At 47.3% G+C, this 9,346-nt stretch overlaps 1 pseudogene; it reads left to right on the plus strand.

The window, feature by feature from the left end:
• The first annotated feature begins 7,615 nt into the window (after positions 1–7,615).
• On the plus strand, positions 7,616–8,552 carry LOC148141996 (uncharacterized; annotated as a pseudogene).
• The last annotated feature ends 794 nt before the right edge of the window (positions 8,553–9,346 follow it).

Consider the following 9,346-nt stretch of genomic DNA (forward strand, 5'->3'; position numbering starts at 1 on the left):
TAGCCGTTCAGCCACCACGTCAAAAGAGGCATCTGACATGGGAAATAGATATTCTATGATCAAAGTAAGACTCAGAAGAGCAATGAGGGAGTCTCGTGATGTGGAATAGATAGATCCTTCTCCGACATCTGGAGACAGGTGAATATAGTGGCGCAGTCGCCCCACCCCCGCCCTCCGAGATGCAGTGCAGAATGTACGACAGACGACAGGAGCACTGGAGCGTGGCAATCAATCAAACCAGATCATGGACCTAATCCCAAGCCGGTCAAAGGTGATTCGACTGGGACAACACTGCTATCATAGGTCAAGCCAGACAGAGAACAGCCAGGGAATTCCTAGAGGCATGGCATTCATCCACAAACTCCATCAACAAACACATCGACCTGGACCCAATATACCAACCACTACAGCGGACAGCTAAAACTGACAACCGGAAGCGACAGGGACAGACCACTATAAACACCGGAAGAAACATCAAAGAAGCGCTTCGCAGGAGGCTCCCAAGCACTGATGATGTCGCCTAGCCAGGGGACGAAACGTTTGTAACAAAAACTTCCAGCTCGGCGAACAGAACCACAACAACGAGCTCCCGAGCTACAAATCTTCGCACAAACTTTGAATGAAGCCTTTCCTTTGCTCTTGCTAGCAGTTGATTCGAGTCGATTAAATTTCCACGACAGGCGTCAGGGTGACAGGGTGTCAGGCAGTGGGAGAATTGTTGGCTTTCAGTAAATGGGAGAATTGTTGCACAGTGCCATTACATTGGCAAATTCGTACAAATTGCCTATTCATTAAATAATTTGAGCTGAAAACCTCTAATTGGAAGAATAGGGGCATGGAATCATTGAGAACGAAAATTTTGCAAGCAGCAGTAAAGTCGAAATTCGAGTCCGCCCACCAAGAAATGAAAAAAAAAACCTTTGGAGCAGGGAATCCATACCTGGAGGAAGTGTATCAGGAAACAACGCAATGGGACAATTGACGCAGGGCATCAATAATGGGAGAGTTGGTGCCCATGTCACGAAAGTAGAGAATTGGTGGAAGACGTGGGAGAACTGGTGCTGAATAATATTAAACGTGGTGGAGGTGCAGTTGCTGACGAAAAGAAGATTCGTGCAGGATTCGAAAATGGTAGAATGGAGCACGGAAGTGAAGCTGTATTTGCGACAATTGTTGCACGAACCACAAAATGGAAAAATTGCACAGTGGAACGTTAACAGCGAATCAGGGTATGGCACCACTATCTCAGAGAGTCAGAGTGGCGTTCCCCACACTGGGAGAAGTTGGTTTGGGTATCAATGAACATGAGAATTGTTTCACGGCAATATTGAATTCGAGAATTGGTGTCGGGTGCTTAAAGCATGCAGATTGGAACAGAGTATATTTAAATGGGAGAACACGGGCAGGAATCAGTAACTCAGAGAAATGTTGTAAAGTGCAGGAAAGTGGCCATTCGATGCAGGGCGACAATAATGAAAAACACTTTGAGCAGTAAACCATTATGTGGAAGATGTATGTCAGGAAACAGCAAAACAGGAGAGTTGGGGCAAGGCAATACTTAGTGGGAGAGTTTCTTCAGTTCATGATGAAAGGGTGGATTCGTGCAGAATTGGTAATTTGAGAATTTGATGCAATAAACGCCAAAATTGGAGAAATACAGCAGTGGACCACGACATGGGAGAATCATTGCAGCTACATAGTTAATGGCAGAAGTGGTGCGGAGTGGACCTAAATTAGATATTTGGTGCAAGTCACCATTAAAATGTAGAATTAGAGTAGGGAACTCCTAAATGCGAGATTTGAAATCGGGCATCAGAAAATGAGAGAATCATACTGGGATATGAGGAAATGGCAGAATTAGTATCGTTATGTGAAAAAGCAGGAGAATTTAGTATCGGAATATGAGGAAATGGGAGAATAAGTATAGGGGTATGAGTAAATGGGGCTGCAACAAGATCTCACGGCTCTTAAACTCAATCCCCCTGTTAATGAAAGCCAAAACAACATATGCTTTTTTAACAACCCTGTCCACCTGGGTGGAAATTTTAAGGGATCTATGTACCTGCACACCAAAATCCCACTGTTCATCCACACTGCCAAGAATGCTGCCTTTAGTCCTGTACTCAACTTTCAAGTTCGATCTTCCAAAATGCATCACCTCGCATTTATCCAGTTTGAATTTTATCTACTACCTCTCAGCCCATCTCTGCATCCTGGCAATGTCATACTGCAGCCTGCAACAGTCCTGTATACTGTCAATGATACCTCCAACCTTTGTGTCCTCTACAAACTTCCTAACCCATCCTTCAATCTCCTCATCCAAGTCATTAATAAAAATTACAAAGAGTAGAGGCCCAAGAACAGAGCCCGTGGAACACCATTCATCACTGACTTCCAGACAGAATACTTTCCTTCCACTACCACTCGCTGTCTTCTGTCGACCAGCCAACTCTATATCAGGACAGCTAAATTTCCCTGCATCCCATTCCTCCTGACCTTCTGAACGAGCCTACCATGGGGAATTTTATCAAATGCCTTGCTGATGTCCAGATACACAATATCCACCGCTCGACCCTCATCAACTTTTCTCGTAACATCCTCAAAGAACTCAATAAGATTTGTGAGGCATGACCTGCCCCTCACAAAGCTGTGCTGACTGCATTTAATCAAGCCATGCTCTTCCAGATGGTCATAAATCCTATCCCGCAGAATCCTTTCTAACACCTTGCAGAGACTAACTGATTTGTAATTTCCGGGGATTTCCCTATTTCCTTTCTTGAACAGAGGAATTACATTTGCCTCCCTCCAGTCCTCAGGTACGAATCCGGTGGAGAGCGAGGATGCAAAGATCTTCGGAAGCGGTGAAGCAATCACATTTCTCGCTTCCCATAGCAGCCGAGGACAAATCTGGTCTGGCCCTGGCGACTTGTCAATATTAATGTTTGTCAAAAGTTTCAAAACATCAGCTTCCTCAATCTATCTGTTGCAGCATGATTACCTGCTCCTCAATGGTTTCATTCACTACAAAGTCCTTTTCTTTCGTAAAGACAGAAGCAAAAAAACTCATTTAGGGCTTCCCCTACCTCCTCAGACTCGATACACAAGTTCCCTATGCTATCCCTGATCGGCCCTACTCTTTCTTTGATCATTCTCTTATTCCTCACATATGTGCAAAATGCCTTTAGATTCTCCCTAATCATTCCTGCCAAGCCTTTTCCTGCCCCCTCCTGGCTCTCCTCAGACCATTTTTGAGCACCGTCCTCTCCTGCCTGTAATCCTTTAGAGCTGAGCAAGACCCTTGCTTCCTTCACCTTACGTAAGTGGCCTTCTTTCTTTTGACGAGGAGCTCCTCCGCTCTCATACTCCAAGGTTCCTTTATCTTACCCCTTCTTGCCTGTCTCAGAGGAACACATTTGTGCATCACTCGTAACAACTGTTCCTTAAACAGTCTCCACATGTCTATAGTGCCCTTTCCATGGAACAATTGCTCCCAGTCCATGCTTCGCAACGCAGTATGATAGTATCATAGTTTCCTTTTCCCCAACTAAATATCCTTCCATTGTGCCTGCTTTTCTCCTTCTCCATGGCTATGTAGAATATGAGGCAGTTGTGGTCACTATCACCAAAATGCTCTCCCACCGCAAGATCTGACACCTGCCCCAGCTCATTGCCGAGCACCAAATCCAAAATGGTCTCTCCCTTCGTCGGCCTGTCAACGTACTGAGTTAGGAAACCCTCCTGAACACACCTTACAAAAACAGCTCCTTCCAAACCATCTGCTGGAATGTGGTTCCAATCAATCTTGGGAAAGTTAGTCGCCCATTACAACTACCCTATTCCATTCACACTATTCCAAAATCTGCCGACCTCTGCTTTCTTCAATCTCCCTGTTCGATTGGGGGACCTGTATTTAACCCCTAATGAGGTGATTGCTGCCTTACTGTTCCTAATTTCCACCCATACTGACTCAGTAGGCAGACCTTCCTCGATAATGTTAACATCTGTAGCTGTGATACCCTCTCTGATTAGCAGTGCTACACCCCCTACTCTTTTTACCTCCTCCCTATTATTTTTAAATGTTCTAAATCCTGGAACATCCAGCAACCATTCCTGCCCCTGAGAAACCCATGTCTCTGTTATGGCCACAACATCATAGCTCGAAGCTCATCACTTTTATTTACATTTCCCCAGTATTACCGAGCACAGTGACTCCGTTTTAGGGGAGGGGACGGGGACGGGGAATGGTGTCTCAGTGGTTAGCATGGTTGGTTCACAGTACCAGGGACCCGGATAGAGGGACAGAAGGAGGGGGAGGGTGCATGGTGTCTGAGTGGTTAGCACGGCTGTCTCTCAGTACCAGGGACCCGGTTTGGGGGGAGGGGAGGGGGGCATGGTATCTCAGTGGTTAACACAGCTGTCTCAAAGTACTAGGGACCCGGTTTGAGGGGAGGTGAGTGTGGCATGGTGGCTCAGTGGTGAGTCCGGCTGTTTCACAGTACAGGGACCTGGTTTTGGGGAAGGGGGACCTGGTGTCTCAGTGGTTAGCACGGCTGTCCCACAGTCCCAGGGACCCGGTTTGGGGGGAAGGGGAGGGGGGAGCATAGTGTCTCAGTGGTTCCCACGGCTGTCTCACAGACCCAGGGACCCGGTTTGGGGGGAGGGGGAAGGGGGCCTGGTGTCTCAGTGCTTAGCACGGCTGTCTCACAGTACTAGGGACCCGGTTTGGGGGGAATGGGGAGGGGGCATTGTGTCTCAGTAGTTAACATGGCTGTCTCACAGTACCTAGGACCTGGTGTGGGTAAGAGGCGGAGGGGGTCATCGTGTCTCAGCGGTTAACACGGCTGTCCCACAAAATCAGAGACCTGGTTTCGCGGGGAGGGGACCATGGTGTCTCAGTGGTTAACAAGGCTGTCTCACAGTACCAGGGACCCGGTTTGGGGGAGAGGGGGAGGGTGGCTGGTGTCTCAGTGGTTAGTACGGCTGTCTCACAGTCCCATAGAGCCGGTTTGGTGGGGCGGGGAAGAGGGGCATGGTATCTCAGTGGTTAGTACGGCTGTCTCACAGTACCGGGGACCCGACTTCGGGGAGATGGGGAAGGGGCATGTTGTCTCAGTGGTTAGCATGGCTGTCTCACAGCATCAGGGACCCAGCTTGGGGGGGATCGGGAGGGGGTGCATGGTGTCTCAGTGCTGAGTACGGCTATCTCACTGTACCAGAGACCCGGTTTGGGGGGGATGGGGGGGGGGCATGGTGTCTCAGTGGTTAGCACGGCTGTCTCACAGTACCAGGGACCAGGTTTGAGAGGGAGGGGGAGGAGGACATGGTGTCTCAATGGTTAGCACGGCTTTCTCACAGTACCAGGGACCTGGTTTTGGGGAAGGGGGAGAGGGGCATGATGTTGTCTCAGTGGTTAGCACAGCTGTCTCACTGTACCTGGGACCCAGCTTGTGGGGAGGGGAAGGGCTGGTGTCGCACTGCCTTTGACATCTTCCAAAACCTTTCTCCAAACACCTTAAAATTATGCTCACCTCGTGACAATCATTTGTGGGAAGAAGTCTCTGGTTATTTACTCTGTCTGTAACTCTCACCATCTTGTTCAGCTCTATCAAGTTACCTCTCATCCTTCTTTACTCCAATGAGAAAAGCCATAGCTCCCTCAACCTTTCTTCATAAGTCAAGGCCTCTAGTCCAGGCAGCATTCTGGTAAATCTCCTCTGCACCGCTCTAAAGCTTCCATATGCTTTCTTTACTGAGGCGACCAGAACATTTCAGATGTGGTCTCACCAGAGCTTTATAAACCTGCAGCATAATCTTGCGGCTCTTCAACTCAGTCCCCCTGCTATTGAAAACCAACACACCATAAGCCTTCTTAAGATCCCTATCAACTTAGGTGGCAACTGAGACACCTACAGACATGGACCCCAAGATCCGTTTATTCCTCCACACTGCTACGAATCTTACATTTGACCCAGTAATCGGCATTCAAATTCGACTTCCAAAATGAATCCCTTCACCAAATAGGAAATTGGAACAGAATTAGGCCATTTTGCCGCTTGGATATGCTGTGCCGTTTGATCACAGTTAAAATGTTTTTCAGCCACATTCTCCTGCCTTCACCAACTCACCATTGATTCCCTTATTCAGGAAAAACATACTTATCTCTATCTTAAACAAAACACGGTGTCTGTGTGCGGGCGTGTTCAAGTGTTTGTGTGTAAGTGTCCATATCTGTATGCATGTGTGTTGTGTGTTTAATGTGTCTATGTATGTTTGTGTGCACCTCTGTGAAATGATGGCTCTGTGATTTAGGGGGTAAATCCATTGAAATTGAGATAAACCCTTACTCCCCTCCTCCACCTCTACATCTGTCCCTGTTAAGTTAATAGTCATACAATGCCACCCTCTGATGGTCTCCCCATGCCACTGCACAAATGTCAGTTATTTTCGATGAGAGGACATCAAATACTGTGAATCTCTCACACTGCACGGCTGTTTGGTTTTGCAAATATCTTTGGATGCACATAACAGTTTTGTCTGATACCTAGATATATTGCCATCACCACTGGGTCAGTTTCAGGACTTTTCAATCTTTCCTCACTTACACCTTGTAGGGGTGAATTTTAAAATATTTCAATTTAAAGAACATGTAATAAATTCATCGCATCACCTTACAGATGATTTGGTCAGCGTTGCTTGGATGCAGTTGCAGTGGAAATACTCATTAAGGTGTACACTCTGTGTAACGAATAATCTTCAAAGACAAATCACTTTCACATTGCAAGAGAGAGCACAGATATTACTCAGGAGCATTCGCCACTCTGAGTGTCCTCAGTGCAATTACGATCCTCCCTATACCCAAATGTGTGTATGTGTGCATGTGCAGATGTTGCTGTCAGTTCGGATGGTGCTATGATCTACGGCCCTTTCCCCACCTCCTAGACTGAATCCCTTATGGTTTTCTCCCTCCACTGCCATCAATGCAGTAGAGTGTGAAGGCCAGCATCACTTTAAACACCACAAGGCTGGTAGATCCGCTGTGCACACGGATGCGCACAGAGACACGCAGATACACAAAGAAATGCATATAGATACACAGGCACACATAGAGACTGGTGCAGTCACACAAATACTAAAGCACACAGAGAGAAATGCCAATACACTGATGCACGTGCACACACAGATATACAGGCATCAGTACAGACACACCACAAACACCGACACACTGACGTTTATAGAGACATGCAGAATCTGCCAGTATTTATTTTTATCGTGGTGACTTCCTCAATATTTCACTCGATCGTATGGTGTGTGCCAATATTTCTGTGGATCCCCAGGGATTCCTCTGCACCCTCACTATAGCTTCTATATCTTTCCTATAACAAGGTGGCCAGAACTGAACACAATGTTCCAAGTGTGCTGTTATGACACAGCAAGAACCCGTTTGTGAATTAAACCAAACACCCAGAAAAGCTCACCTTGCCTTATAATCTGTTAAAGCACCCATCCTCCTCCTTTAACCAAAAACAAGGTACCTGTGCCACAGCTTGGAAAGTTAACGGGTTTTTTTATTCCTTATTTTTTTCAGCAGTCTCTTTGGGAATTTAGACAAGTGGGAATGGAGGTTAGGGCAGTTGAATGCTCCTCCTGCAGAATGTGGGAGGTAAGGGTCACCACCAGTATCCCTGCTGACTACATCTGCTGGAAGTGCACCTGACTCCAGTTCCTTGAAAACTGCGTTAGGGTACTGGAGCTGGAGCTGCGTGAACTTCGGATCATTCGGGAGGCAAAGGGGGTTATTGAGAGGAGTTACAGGGAGGTAGTCACTCCTCAGGTACTAGCAAAAGGTAAATGGGTTACAGTCAGGGGACAGAAAGAGAACCGGTAGGCTGTGCAGGGATCCCCTGTGGCCATTCACCTCAACAATAAATATACCGTTTTGGATACTATGGGGGAGGACTTACCAGGGGAATGCAGTGGAGTAGAGGGATCTGGCACAGCGTCTGTCCCTGCTGCTCAGAAGGGAAAGGGGAAGAGGAGCAGAGCAGTAGTCATTGGGGACTCCATAGTTAGGGGGACAGAAGGGAGGGTCTGCGGGGACGAGAGAGACTCACGGTTGGTGTGTTGCCTCCCAGGTGCCAGAGTTCGTAATGTGTCTGATCGTGTTTTTGGGATCGTTAAGGGGGAGAGGGAGCAGTCCCAAGTCGTGGTCCACATAGGCACCAACGACATAGGTAGGAAGAGAGATGGGGATTAAAGGCAGAAATTCAAGGAGCAAGGATGGAAGCTTAGAGCTAGGACGAACAGAGTTGTTGGCTCTGTTTTGTTGCCCGTGCCACGTGCTAGTGAGGCAAGGAATACGGAGAGAGAGAAGGTGAACACGTGGCTACAGGGATGGTGCAGGAGGGAGGGTTTTGGGTTCTTGGATAATTGGGGCTCTTTGTGGGGTAGGTGGGACCTCTACAAGCAGGATGGGCTTCAACTGAACCAGAGGAGTACCAATATTCTGGAGGGGGTTGGAATTCGCTAAGGCTATTGGGGTGGGTTTAAACTAATCCAGCAGGGGGATGGGAACCAAAATTGTAGTTAGAGTATAGAAAGGGTTGAGAGTAGGGAGGTCCAAAATCAAGTTTTAGGGACGCAAGATGGCACCGGCAAGCAAGAGGTTGGTTTGAAGTGTGTCCACTTCAACGCCAGGTGCATCCGGAATAAGGTGGGTGAACTTGCAGCATGGATTGGTACCTGGGACTTCAATGCTGTGGCCCTTTTGGAGACATGGTTAGAGCAGGGAAAGGAATAGTTGTTGCAGGTTCCAGGATTTAGATGTTTCAGTAAGAACAGAGAAGATGGTAAAAGAGGGGGAGGTGTTACATTGTTGGTCAAGGACAGTATTGCAGTTGCAGAAAGGATGTTTCAGGACTCGTCAACTGAGGTGGTATGGGCGGAAGTTAGAAACAGAAAGGAGAGGTCACCCCGTTGGGAGTTTTCTGTAGGCCTCTGAATAGTTACAGAGATTAGAGAAAAGGATAGCAAAGATGATTCTCGACAGGAGTGACAGAGACAGGGTAGATGTAATGGGGAACTTCAACTTTTGAAATATTGAAAGGGAACACTATAGTACGAGTACTATAGAGGGGTCAGATTTTGTCCAGTGTGTGCAGGAGGGCTTCCTGACACAGTATATAGACAGGCCAACAAGGGAAGAAGCCACATTAGTTTTGATACTGGGTAATGAACCAGGTCAGGTGTTAGACTTGGAAGTAGGTGAGCACTTTGGTGATAGCAATTCCAATTCTGTTATGTTTACTTTAGTGATAGATAGGGATAGATGTATACCACTGGGCAAGAG

Source organism: Chiloscyllium plagiosum, unplaced genomic scaffold (genome assembly GCF_037043375.1).
Source record: "Chiloscyllium plagiosum isolate Xiang-an unplaced genomic scaffold, Cpla_swu_hap1 HiC_scaffold_31, whole genome shotgun sequence".
NCBI lineage: Eukaryota > Metazoa > Chordata > Chondrichthyes > Orectolobiformes > Hemiscylliidae > Chiloscyllium > Chiloscyllium plagiosum.